The 13844-nt window shown below is 39.7% G+C and overlaps 1 protein-coding gene across 4 annotated transcripts in view; it reads right to left on the bottom strand.

Annotated features, from left to right (window-relative positions):
* Mbnl1 (muscleblind like splicing regulator 1) overlaps positions 1 to 13633 on the bottom strand; it is a 143745-nt gene extending 130112 nt beyond the window's left edge. Inside the window, exon 1 of one of the 4 annotated variants that reach the window (XM_027391681.2) lies at positions 13501 to 13633. The gene's annotated coding sequence lies outside the window, so the exon portion shown is untranslated. Of the gene's footprint in view, positions 1 to 13181; positions 13316 to 13500 lie in introns of those variants that run through there. The other 3 variants (XM_027391696.2, XM_027391680.2, XM_027391699.2) reach the window with 3 other exon arrangements.
* Between the last annotated feature and the right edge of the window lie 211 nt (positions 13634 to 13844).

Genomic DNA, 13844 nt, shown 5'->3' on the forward strand with positions numbered 1-13844 from the left:
AAATGGCCTAACCTTACTATTCCTAAGACTGTTTCCTCACCTGTGGGCCAGAGGGAGAGAAATGCTTGCTTCTCACAAGCTTAAGAACTATGTATAAACACAGAACTAAAATAGCTGCCCACCAAGTAAGGAGTGACTTCCAAATGTTTATAATTAACTGTCAGATTGTTTCTGGTTACTTTGTTTCCATTATGTTACACACAATGGACTATACATTTTATAAAATCAGTAAAAAAAAAAATCCTACTGAAACTTGCCATGTAGTGGCCCTTAAACAAATATTTACTATTTAAACTGAATAATAATAAGCAATCAAATAGAAGGGTTGAGTTTTCCAACCTAAAATGCAGATTAAATCCTGAGAACAAAGGGCAAACACTTGAGACATGAATGGGGGCTTGAGGAATGTACACACTTTCAAAGTCACCATTGAGTTTAGAACCAATCCTACAAAAGAAAACGAAAGAAGGAGAGAGGGAGGGAGGGAGGGAAGCAATTTCCTACACAAAAAGAAAAGTTGGAAAAAAAGGGCCTGGTGTGCACATCTGAACCTTTGGTCAACAAACTTAAAAGCAGCTCACCTCTCACCCATGGATTTTCCTTTCCTCTTAACATAAAACTTGTGTGATCTAAAACGTGGTTGTCAGTACTCACAATGTTTTTAATTATGTTTTATTTTTTGAGATTATATTACAACATTCCTCCTTCCCTTTCCTTCCTCTAGAACCTCCCTATATCCCTCCTTTTCCCTCTTCAAATTAATGGTCCCTTTTTCATTAAGTATCATGTATATGTGTGAATGAGTGTGTGTACATATAGATGTATATATGTGCACACACAGATACACATTTAAGTACTAAAGAAAACCTGCTCGATCTGTTCCAAAATCAGCTACTATGAAGAATTTAGTTAGAAACAACTTGATTCAATTCTGTATAGTCAGATGACACTATGATCAAACTCATTTATTAGATACTTTAAAAAAAAAAGAAAGTTTAAATACACCGACTCATTTTAGCAAACTGTAAGTTGATTTTGTCTTTCCTGAAAAAAGTTAATGCTTATTTTGTTTTTCTACACTCCTACAAGCTCCTCTATGCTGACTTTGCTGTGTGCCAAGACACTGGTGAATATTTCTATCACTGCACTGAAAACTACTAAGAACGTAACATCTTGCTCATCCCCTATCTATATCCTGACAGGGCATACATGGTCAGTGCACTCAACAGTATTTGCTAAAGAAAAACATTTGCTTTTGAAGCCAGAATCAAAACAAGGACAAGTCAATTCTTCTTCTCTTAAAAAAGAAAAAATTTATATGCTGTATGATCTAAGCAGGTCATGAAAGAGGTATTTGTTAGCAAAGTGGTATGTGTCCTATAGACTTAAGTCTTCAGTGAAGAACTATCAATTAAAGCCACATGCTTTTTCACAGGCACAATCACAGGCAGCACCCACTGAAGTATGAAAACAGTGTAATGAGTGAGCATAAACTAACAACATGAGAATGATCCATGAAAATCAGGATACATTTTGTACACGTATCATTTCTTGGTGAAAACGCTATGGTAGCATATTATTGCTGGGAAAATACAGTAGACCTGTGTTCATGGATTCTGCATTGGTAGACTAATCCATACATGCACTGGAGCTGTTTAGAAAATAAAATACATGTATATGTTACATGGTATTTTAAAATATACAGAGCATGTGCATATGCAATCTTGCTACGGACCTGGAATAATCCATGGATCTGGGCATCCTTAGGGAGTCCTAGAACCAATGTGCATGGTTCCAGGGGTACAACTGTCCTTTCCATGTCTGCTGATGACAGGAGGGTCTGAAGATTTTAAGTTTCACAAAATAAATAAATAAGTAATTAAAAAAAAAAAACCTTCTCATTCTCAGCACTTTTCAGGCTGTAGGCTATTTGTAGTCTAACACAAATAGCAAGACAGTTTTTGTTTTGTTCTGTTTTAATTAAATTTGTATCTTCTTCATACCAGATTAAAAAAAAAAAAAAAAAAAAAACTCAGGCATGGTGGCTGTGTTTGTATTCTCAACATGGGAAGGCATGAGAGAAAAACTATGCAATAGAATGAGGTTCAGGCCAGCCTAGGCTTCAGAATGAATCCCTACTTCAAAAAGTGAAGATTTTAAACATACTGTAAAAATGCCACATTTATTCCCATAATAGTCTCAAAAGTTAGGAGGAAACTGTGAAACAGGACTTGATTTCAATTCAATTGGCTACTGGTCATCTGTGTGAATTGAGGCAAATAGGTTAACTGTCTGATTCTGGGCCTCCTCGTCAATATCAGGAAATGAGTTCTGCCTCAGGTGCATTTCTGTTCACCATCATTAGGCTGTTTTCAGCACCCAGTGTATGTTCTGAAAACAATGTAGGTTTCACATAAAGAAGATGCTCTAATATGAGAACTCCATGCTTATGGCTACTACCATCCACATTCCCTAAAGATGACTGATTTTGTAAGAGGTGACCAAAATACATTCATTAATGATTATTTAGCAAAAAAGATTACCGTTCTTATTTTTCAAGTGGTAAAGATTTAAAGGGAAAGCAACTGCACATACTAAGCTTTAATCCATAACTGAGAAGACATAACAGTCTCCTTCCTAAGTTAATTATTCTGAATACAACATTCTCTTTTAAAAAAATCCCAGTCCTCAGAACTATATTCCTCTGTGGTAGCCACTTCCCTTAAACAATATTCAGCAAGTGTGGTCCCAGGAAAGCATCATGTCATGCAGAATTAAATCTGAGATATGTATTTCTTAATAGCCTAGAGCATTTTCAAAATATTTTTTGGGAAGGTCACACAATACCTTGAAGAGTATCAACACCTGGGTCAAGGGTATTCTGAGATTCCTTGCTCTCATTTGCTATGTTCATCAAATCTCTTAAAGTCTTCAAGGGAAATTGATGCCAAGTGCCTCATCTGAATGCCACCAACTTGACAAGGCAATTTTTCCTGGATGTTAGAACACCAAGAAGTTCAAATGATGACTCAAAATAATTTAAAGCAAATATTTCTAGTTGAAATTTGCACAGAGATGGAATGACTGAGAAAGTAGTCTAATGCTAACAACAGTGAATCTTAGTTAACAAGGAACACTTTCTAAGCTTAACAACAGCACAGATACTTTCACTGTATCTGTAAAACACAAGGCAAAAACTAGGTTTAAAAATGCAATAAAAAGGGGTATCTAATAAATGTGGTTTGTTTTGTTTTCTTCAGAACACTAGCAACACAAAGGCAAAAATATGGCAACATTATTCTCTTGTTCTGCATAAACATCCTATATTTAAAAACTATGAATCACGTCAATTCTACACTACTTTTCATGGAATAGAGTCTATGAGACAGTAAGCATCTAGTAGTTATAAATAAAGTATTTTATGTATGGCATATCTCATATATATGCTCATAAGAATGTGCAGGGGCAGGGGCAGGGGATTAACATCTTTCTCTTTTAGGTTTTGAAATGGAGTCTGACACTGAGCTCACCAGTTGGGTAGTGGGGCTGGCCAGATTCCTCCTGGCTCCACCTCCAAGTGCTGGGACACAGGTGTGGGGCACCATGCTGATGTTTTCAGAGGTCCTTGGATCTGAACTCTGGTCCTCACACTTGTGCATCAAGTAAGGTCCTCACCTTACCACTGAGCTGTCTCCCCAGTTCCTATAAACAAAATCTTTCTAAAACTGTCTTGATTTTATATGAGACTCTACAAATATTAAATAAAACATAATCTATTATTTCTATCATTCTTGCTAAACAATGTTAGGCCATTTTATTTGTATGTATTAAAGAATATCAGGTAAAATAAAATGTCAAGCCTTCTACTTCAAGCATAGGTATTCTCCTAACCCCGGATAAACTCAAATACAAATGCTTACTTTTTTCCCTCCTATAAGAATTAACTATCAGTTTCTTAAGAGTGGCTGATTATTAAGGATTTTTATTTTCAGGCGAAAGAAACCACAGTTACACTGATACCATCCCTAAAATAGCAAGGTCAGAGACGTCTAAATGTCAGCCACATTGAGCACATTGCAAAGTTGTTCTATCATGACTCTCTCTGCCACCTTGTTTATCATTGAGGGTAGGATACACAGCAGTTCTACATGACCTGTAATAAGGGACCCAAATTCCAAATTATCACTAAGACACTTCCCATCAAATAACGACATACCCATGAAGATCCAAGTTTGTTTACTGTAGAATTGCAAATGTGGGATAAAGGTTTTGGAGGCTCTCAGACCCTGTGCTTTCCAAGGTGCCTGCACAGCAATGAAATGAATGAAGAATCTGACACATCTTAATAATCGAGTTGTAATCCTAGATAAACTACAATCGTGTGTTTCTCTTACTGATATTTTGAAGTACAATCCTTCAGTTTTTGTTGGTGTTTTTGCATTTGTTTTTAATGCAGGGATTTTCTAGGTCAGTCTTGAACTCTGTCCTCCTGCTCCTGCTTACTGAGCACTGGGTCTGCAGACAAGCTCCACCATAACTGGCTGGCTCTGCAAACCTTCATTCTAAGGGGGTTCATATCAGTATGATTAGAACAATGAAAAAGTTCTAAATAAGAAGGTTTTTAAGTGATAATTTATTTAATTCTTAGTGTATTTTTAAAATTCCTCTTAATATTCACGATAGCAAGCCATATCCCTTCCTATTGTTCATATCCAGTAACTGGATAGCCCTTATGCCCTACAGAGTCAAAAGCCGTATTTCCACCACAAGGCATTTATTTCTTCCTTCTCATTCTTCACTTACTTCTTGCCATCCATCATATGCTTCCCTTTAGGGGCATTTCAGCGCAACTCCCTCCAGAAGGGGACCACCCTAGTCAAACAAGCTTCTTGTGCTCTCAATTGTCACATGCCTGCATGTGCTGCCTCATGGCCACCTGACCCCTTTCTGTTCCTTTCCTGTACTTCCCTCCCTCCCTCCCTCCATCTCTTTGTCCTCCACCCTATCACCATTTACCCTTTCTCTACAAATCCCCCCATGTGTTACTGTAGTGTGACTCTTGTAAAGTATCTCAAATGTCTATGATCTTTAATCACCTGGTAACCTCCAACACACAAATTTCATTTGTTTTTACTCTTTTACATAACTACAGATATTCTAAAACTGCACAACCATGGCTCAAATCCTCCCCTGGTTATTTAGCAATTAAGTAATCCTGCGCAATAAACTTGAAATATCTATGACCTAATTTCCCCATCTCTGAAACCAAGACATTAGCAGGGCTATTTCATGAAGTTCTTCTGAGGAATGTGTATATTGCTTTAAAACCTCTCGTACACAGGTAAGTCATTCTCCAAACTGTTGCATTATTAATGCTCATATTCTCATCTCTATTCTTTAAGTAACATTGGGGACAAGACAAAATATCAAAAGGTTAAAATTTGGACATAAAAAAAAAAAATCAAGCCAGGCAGTGGTGGTGCACGCCTTTAATCCCAGCACTCGGGAGGCAGAGGCAGGCGGATCTCTGTGAGTTCAAGGCCAGCCTGGTCTCCAGAGTGAGTGCCAGGATAGGCTCCAAAGCTACACAGAGAAACCCTGTTTCGAAAAAAAAAAAAAAAAAAAAAAAAAACAAACAAACAAACAAAAAAATAAAATCAAGTCTTCAGGTTCTAGAAATAACAAAAAAGTCCTCCTCATGCTAATTACCCTTTAAAAGTCCTAAGGTCTATATTATAGCTGTAGAGACTCTGTGAGGAGGCTTGATAAAACAATGTACATAGCAACTACTATCAAATTTATAATGGTTACTTATACATTTGTAATGTCACAGACTCAGGAATGGGAAAATAGTTCTCTAAAATCTATTGTTTTTTTTTTTTACAAGAAATAGATAAAATGCAGTTAAATACATAAAATAAAACTATTGTATTGTCGTTGGATGGTGGTGGTGCATGCCTTTAATCCCAGCACTCAGGAGGCAGAGGCGGGCGGCTCTGTAGGTTCAAGACCAGCCTGGTCTACAAGAGATAGTTCCAGGACAACCTCCAAAGCCACAGAGAAACTCTGTCTCAAAAATAAATAAATAAATAAATAAATAACAAAAAAATAACAAAAAAAAAAGCTATAGTATTATCAGCACTTATATGACAAAGGATGTCATACCCAGGGAGGTCTTTATTATTGTGTTATTCTGCCTGTAGCATATTAAAGAGAACTTTCAACACAAACCTAGATACAGTATTTCCAGGGAGTTTTTACATCTTTCACACTTGGCTTTTAAATTAAAATTTAGCAAGCATACAAATGACAATGAGTAGGCCTTTTGAAGAGGAGAGCTGAGCTGAGAGTGTAGCCAACACTTTGTGCTTTCCAGGCCAGCCTTCCCCAACAGCAAGCACATGACCTTCTATGTCTTCCAACCCCAGGCTCAGGTGACCACCTTCCTGCTTTCTCCTTTCTATAATGAGAGGAGAGGCAGCACAGTGCAGGCAGCCTTCTCTGATTAGACAAGATGTGCTAATGTGCCATTCTTACTAGCCTCACCAATGCTAATGCATAATTGTGGGAGAGAAGGTTAAAACTGACACCTGGGAAGAGTCTACAAATTCTAATGCTAAGTCGAATTCAGAAGCATCTTTGCTAATGATGTTTACAATCTGCTTATTACTGCTTATCACCTTACTTTGAGATCCTTCTACTTCATAGTTAGTGCTTATGACATGATACACTGGCCGGTAACTTTTACACAAATCTTTTCCTTTCTTTCCTCACCTTTCAACATTTTTTACTGTGGACAGATGTCAGTACCAAAGTTCTAAGAAAAACAAATAAAATCTTCACCAAACCTTCAGCAGACTGCTTCTTAAAATGGCTGTGGTGTTATGCTGTTGTTTGTTTTTTTATTTTTTATCTATCTATTTATTTATTTATTTATTTATTATTGGTTTTTCGAGACAGGGTTTTCTCTGTGTAGCTTTGGAGCCTATCTTGGCACTCGCTCTGGAGACCAGGCTGGCCTCGAACTCACAAAGATCCGCCTGCCTCTGCCTCTGCCTCTCAAGTGCTGGGATTAAAGGCGTGCACCACCACTGCCTGGCTGTTGTTTGTTTTTTAACTCCACAAAATATTACTCTTACCTCTGTCCAAGACCATCAGATATTCTTTTGCTTCTTTTTGTTTCTTTCATTCAGAGTCCTGAGAAGTTAGACATTGTAACTATTTGACTAAAAGCTCCTTTCCCGGGTGCACTTCTCTCTGGCCTACTTATTATATGTCTTAAGTTTCATTTCCCCTAACAAAATCCTTTCTCATTCAGTATGCTGAACTTGAGTATTGGGGTATATATTAAAGCTATCAAAATCTAGGTAGAACTGTCTCTTAACTCTCAATCTAGCTTTCTTGTCTACAAACTCTCTGTATCTTTTATTTACCACAGTTGCCATTTTGGTTTTCCTGACCTGTAACTATACAGTGACTGAAAAAGTTGGAATGTTGCAACATCCACTAATGCTTATAAACAATGCTATCAATGTTCTAGTTTAGGTCATTTGGAAAAATACTATACATCTTGTAGATGAAAGAAATAACTAAATGAGTTAAAGTGTATATACCAAAATCGTCTGTGTAGATGTTACAAATAAGCACAGGGAACCATCCCGGGATGGATACCATGAATGCTTTACAGAGTAAGTGATGATAGTAAAGCTAGAAAACTAAAAGAACACTTTAGGCTTCCTGTTACTTAAGTATCTGGAGACCACTTCCATTTTTGCACTTATGTTAGCCACAGCTGCATCAGGATTTGTCTGTTTTCTCCAAACATCTGTTCCAGGCTGGGGCTACCACTCACTCATAGGCACCAGAGCACTCACTTAGCATCTACAGAGATGTAATCCTCAGTACCAAACAAACACAACACCGTCAGTATGGTCCTAACTAGACATTCCTCATGAAATTTCACTGTATCATTTATTGACTTTCAAAGTTCCTATTTTCCCAAGCAAGAAGTCATTTCCTCAAGGATATACTGGCCAAAACAAGTAGTTTTCAATGAGCCTGCATACGTATTTTGCCACAATATATACTGCCTGGAAATCACATTTACATGGCAAGTTAACATTTCAAACTAGCACTGGAATGTTTATTTTTTCATAGGATTAAACCTGTCCCTATCACCCTAGAATTCTCTGAGCCCTCTAAAACAAGTAACATTTTAGTAAATTGCTTCTAAACTTTAAAAAGGAAGACAGGGGAATTCAGTGTCAAAATATAATTATTAAAAATTGTCTTTGGAGTATAAAATCTCTTCACTTTGTGACCTTACGGTAAGGGGACTACAATGGAGCTGATACCTGCATGAATGACATAGTAGTAGCAGTAGTAGTCGAATTTCATATTTATGATAACTATTCTCAATAATATAATGCATTTCTATTGTTTTCAGAAAATATTCATATTTTCAGATAAATCACTGGCCAATTTGCCTGGTGGCCTGAGCTCAATCCCTAGAACATACGTGGTAAAAGAAAAGTGACTCCAACAAGGTGTTCTCTGACCTCCATAGACATGTTACGGTGCAGAAGCACACACACAGGGAAGCTTACATGTACAAGCATATTCAATATACAAGTTCTGTGTTCACAACTCACAGAAGGGTGTATTCTATGCACCTTCATCAACTTGTTTTCACCTTTTAGATGAATGAAGGTAACTATCTGTGTTCCTTATAATAATGTCAAAAGGGGTAACAGAGTTTCCTTGGAGTGAATTATTTGTACAATAATTCTACTTCAAAATAACATCTTCCCTTTTTTCAAGGAACCATCTAGGGAGACAAATAATTGCCTCTTCTCTTCGATGCAAGATGGATGGCTTCCCCTAGTCTTCAGATAAAGTATCCTATACGTCTTTAACAAAGAATAATCATTGAAACCTAAAATGAGAACTTGAAAAAAGCAGGGAAAGTATCAAAAAGAATGCCAACAGTAAAAAGCAAAGACTCTTTCAAAGACTCCTGTATATCACAGGCATATGTGACAAGCACTTCTCTAAAATTGATTGTGACAGAGAAAAGACATACAGCAGTTGTGTTATGCTTTTTTAAGTTAATAATATGTATAAAACTATAACCATGGATATGGTAGGACTTTTAATTCTCCCAAGAATAAAACTGCAGTGATTACATAAGCATATATATGAAAACACCATATAAATACTAATTTTCCTATCTTATATCTTAAAACAAAAATGTCCATAGACATTTCAGGGAATGTTAATTGATTCTTTTCAACTCTCTGCTTTTCAAATGATGAATTCCGCAGCCCTTACCAAATATGCTTCATGACTCATCAGAAATCAACACACGTTAACAGGGATGTTCCCAGCCATCTCCTTCCACCACAATTGTTGACATACTATGAAGTATGCCAGTTACAGAAGAGGACAGATTCACCATGATTCCAAACTAGGATGAACTCTCCCTGAGGCTCCAGATGGGATATGACTCCCATCCCTATGGGGGGGGGGGGGGACTGTGTACCTTTGATGTCCTTCAAGAAAACATCAGCAAACATAACTTTACATCGCTAGAAAAGAACCACATTTTGGGGGTAATAACATTTTGAAAAGCAAAATGTATTCCAGTTATGAAAATATCCAAAAGGAATGTGCCCAGGACCTATCCCATTGTGCTTTGTTAGCCAGCCAGATACTTTCTCAAGAGTTCCAATTATAAAAACTCAGTATACAGGAATTCTTGAGAGCCTGTACCACCACCACGGAAGCAGTGCTTCACCTTTCCTTGCATTCGAAGCAATGACCTACTCCATACAGGTGAAAATCTTTTGTTCCCTGAGTGTGTCTGGCTTTGTTTGGTGTTTTTATTTTCTAAGGAAGGTGTGCCATAACAAAAGAAAATACATATTAGGCTTCTGAAGATAACTGCTGTTTACTGAAAACTATTTTAAAATAAATTTCACTGGCTTGCTTCTGTTTGGTAACTCCAGGGCAATGATAACTCTAGCGTTTGCAAACATTCCAGAGTAGCAATCATACCCTATTCTGGCCTCTGAGAGGTGTTAAGCTTATCCTCCTAATTATAAGTCTGTCTCTGTTATTACCACCTCACCATTAACTCTCTAAACTAAATAGTAGTTTTGAGGAAATAAAAATAGATGTAAGGTAGTACTTTTGCTCAAATTTTGGCTACAATGGTTGAGAAAGACAAGTCATTTTGTTTCTGTATATAATAAGCATCTTTATCTAGTAAAAATAAAAGTCACTTTTACTGTATTTTGACTAGCAAACTCTAATTTAAGCTTTTTCCCAGAATACTGCTTTTTTTTTTTTTTTTTTTGCTTTATTTCTAAGCAGTACTGCCCCACAGAACACAAGCCATATTTGTTATACCAAGTTTTTCTAGTAGCTGGGAAAGGAAAAAAATTAGATATTAATATAATAAAATGCTCTATCAAAGCCAATACTTAATACATTGTCTTTATAACATAGTTAACATAAATATAACATAATCAAATTTTGACAGTCTTTTCTTGGTAAAAATTTTCAAAAGCCACTATGCAGTTTACACTTTAAAGCAAAACTCAGAACTAAACACATTTCAAGTGTTCAACAGCACATGTGTGGCTACTGGCTCCGAACCAGCCAGCACATCTTAAACTTCCTGGAAAATGGAGGTTTTGATCTAAAAATCCAGATACTTTAAAATCTCCCAATGCACACCTTAGGCACCTTAAACCGAACCAAATAGCTAGTGGCCATATTTTGTTCACTTCCTCTACCTTCCTGATCATCATATCCATTGCCTTCTCTAATGCCCTTTAGAGCATAAAAAACAAACAAACTCAGCTGTCCACTCATTTGGGCTTCTTCCAAGCAAGATTTAAGATGCTCTCTAGCCTGTACATCTATCACCAAGCAGAAAGCCAGAAGGTGAAGCAAGACCTTTCTGTTTCCATAAATAGACAGATCAGATACAGGCCTACCGTATGGCGACAGTGAATGAGTGCACGGTAATAGTTTTACTTACAATGAAAATCGGAAACATTATATACAAATAGCACACTCTTCCTTAATGAAAACTATCACTGCATGCCTCTCCCCACCCCCTCCACCCTCAAGGAGAAAACCTTGAGGTAATCTCTTCTTGCTCTGAACAGAACCAAGTGTTTCATTTCACAGGAATTCTATGCCCTGAGCAAGAACAGAACGTTAGAATCAAAATTTAATGAATTCCACTTGGAGTCGGCCCTCAAATGTGGAAGTGCACATACAAACAGTAATATCCCAGGCCATGTAACAATTTGCTTTCTCTTCTAGTGTGTACTGTGTACTCTACATGTGCACCTTTATGCTGAAATTTGCTCTCAGTTACAGGAGAAAAATACTAAATAAAACATATGTGAGGTTTGTCTAAGTCTGTCCCAATAATAAAATGTGGCTGTGATGTCTTCAGTGACAGTGTAATTATAAAACAGATGAACAGGTTTTCTGGTGCTGACCTAACCTGTTCTAGAAACACAGCAACTTTGTAGTTCTCACTGAGGAAACTCTGCACTAACTAAACAAAGAAATATAAAAACTTTAGGTCTAGATTTGGAAAAAGGCCTAACAGAGATAAATAGAAAATGTAACCCCTTGCAAATACACAAAGCAGGAACTCTGGAACATGATATGTTTCTTGAAAGCTAGTTTAACTTTTAACTGTCACCAACTTTTAAGAAGGCAAACATGGAAGTGACAGCCACGTGCTTTCTCCAGCTATGAAATAACTATATATCTAACACATCCTGTGTACTGAACTAAATCCTTCAAGGATTCTGCAGTCCTTGAACTTTCATTTTAACTTGTCTTGGTTATCAGAATTTTATCTGGAAAATAGGACCAGGAAACAACACCAATACTCTAAAGCCGCAGAAGAGAATGTGGACAGGGACACTTAGCCTAGTGTACAAAAAATTATGCCCTAAATAAGTTCTTTGTAAAAACACTATGTTGAAACCTAGGAGGGAGGAATAGCATGTCCACTGGTGTAGTATTTCAAAGCACGTTGCAGAAGGCCTGCAAATCCAAAGGCCATAATTACGACTTCCCTCTCCATGTATTAATTTATGAAATTCCTGAGAGTATGGCAGAGTTTGTTAATCGCTTGCTATGGATGGCCTGTGCTTGTGCTGGTAGGCGGCAATAACCTTCCAGGCAGCTTCGAACTTTATGTTTTTAATCCTGGAGATGCATACTGAACAAAACCCATCTTAGCATCCCAAACAAGCTACAAGCCAGAGAGACTTAAGAACATACTTAAGCTTGTCTCAACACCCCTGTGGTTGTAACATGCTGTGGGCTAGCCAGGAAGCCTTCAGCTCCATTTTTATATACGTAATTTTTTGATTCTCATATTACAGGCTCTGGAATCAAAGTATTCTCACATGACACATAACTAACAAAAACAGATTCGGGTTTTCTCTCTCTCTTTTTTAAGAGGTTGCGGGAAAGCTACATATTTTCTAGTTTTTGTCTAAAAAACAGTCCGTATACTGACTACTTTTCATGAAAGCAATTTTACCACCCTACTGCGGCTCCACCCTGGAAACCTCTATACTTACTTTTCTTACAGTTTTTTTTTTTTTTTTTTTTTTTTTTTTTTTAAGTGACGCACTACAAAACGACCAGAAAGGGAGGAAAAGCGGCAGCCCTCTAAAGCAGGGCGTCTTCCGCCCTGTAAACTTGGCAAAAAGCACACTGGACTGAAACACAGCACTCTCCATATAAGGCAGCCCAGCTAAACATGTCATGCGTAATTTATGGGTGGCAGGCAGAGCATTAACCTCTGCGTGCACATACTTGGCCCACATGAAGCCGGTAGTGGATGGCAGCCCCCGGCAGAAGGATGCGGGGCGCGGCCCGGGACCCGCGCAGCCGGTGGCCGTCCTGCCGTCCCCGGCAGAGGTCACCGAGTTCAGAGTACTCGGCCACGCACCTGCCCCCGCTCCCCGGCTGCCAGTGCTGTCCCGCAGCGGCCCCCGGGTGCCCGCAGCGAGGCGCGGGGCAGGGCCGGGAGCCGCAGCTCGCCGCCACCGTGCGGGCGGGCCCCCGAGCGCCACCCCAGGCCGCCGCAGCGCCGCCCGCAGCGCTGAACAATGCGCGGCCGCCCCGCCACTCACCTCTCACGTGGCCGTGCAGGCTGCCCGCCGGGGCCCCGACTGCCCGGGGCATTGTGGGATCGCGACTCCGGGTTGCTCGCCACGGGAATGGGAACTGACCGGGTCCGGTCACGGGAGCATGGCGAGCGCCCGGACTCGTCGGGCTGCGGCGAGAGACTGTGGCATGTCGCCGTGCAGCCTCTTATCGCCGCGCGCCGGTTTCCGCCGCTGCGCGGCCCCTCCCCCGCGCCAGCCCCGCCAGGAAGGCGCGGACGCGCCGAGCTCCCACGCGCAGCCCGGCCCCGCCCGCCCGTCCGCCCGGGCCCGCGCCGCTGCTTACCGCCGCTCCAGCTCCGAGGGCTCCGCGCCCAACCCGGGAGGCCCGCAAGGTTAGACGAAAGGTTAGAGTCAGCGGCCGGGCCTGCCGGGGCAGAAGCGCCGCACTGCCTGGAACCTGGAGGGCGTAGGGCGGGAAAGAAGCCGCAAGGGTGTTGGTGGGGATCTTCTTCCAGCAATCAGCACTCCACACTTTCGGAGTTCTGCGGGGAAACTGATCGCCACTCAAGCACAAACACAGGCCACCTTCCTGTCTAATCCGTAAATAAAACTTGGGGTTGAAAGGCTCCCTTACTCCCAGCTCTGCAGTGTGGTGTGCAGAGAGCAGGGCTCCCTCTTTTAAAATAA

The sequence above is a fragment of the Cricetulus griseus genome (genome assembly GCF_003668045.3).
Source record: "Cricetulus griseus strain 17A/GY chromosome 1 unlocalized genomic scaffold, alternate assembly CriGri-PICRH-1.0 chr1_0, whole genome shotgun sequence".
In the NCBI taxonomy this organism is placed as follows: Eukaryota; Metazoa; Chordata; class Mammalia; order Rodentia; family Cricetidae; genus Cricetulus; species Cricetulus griseus.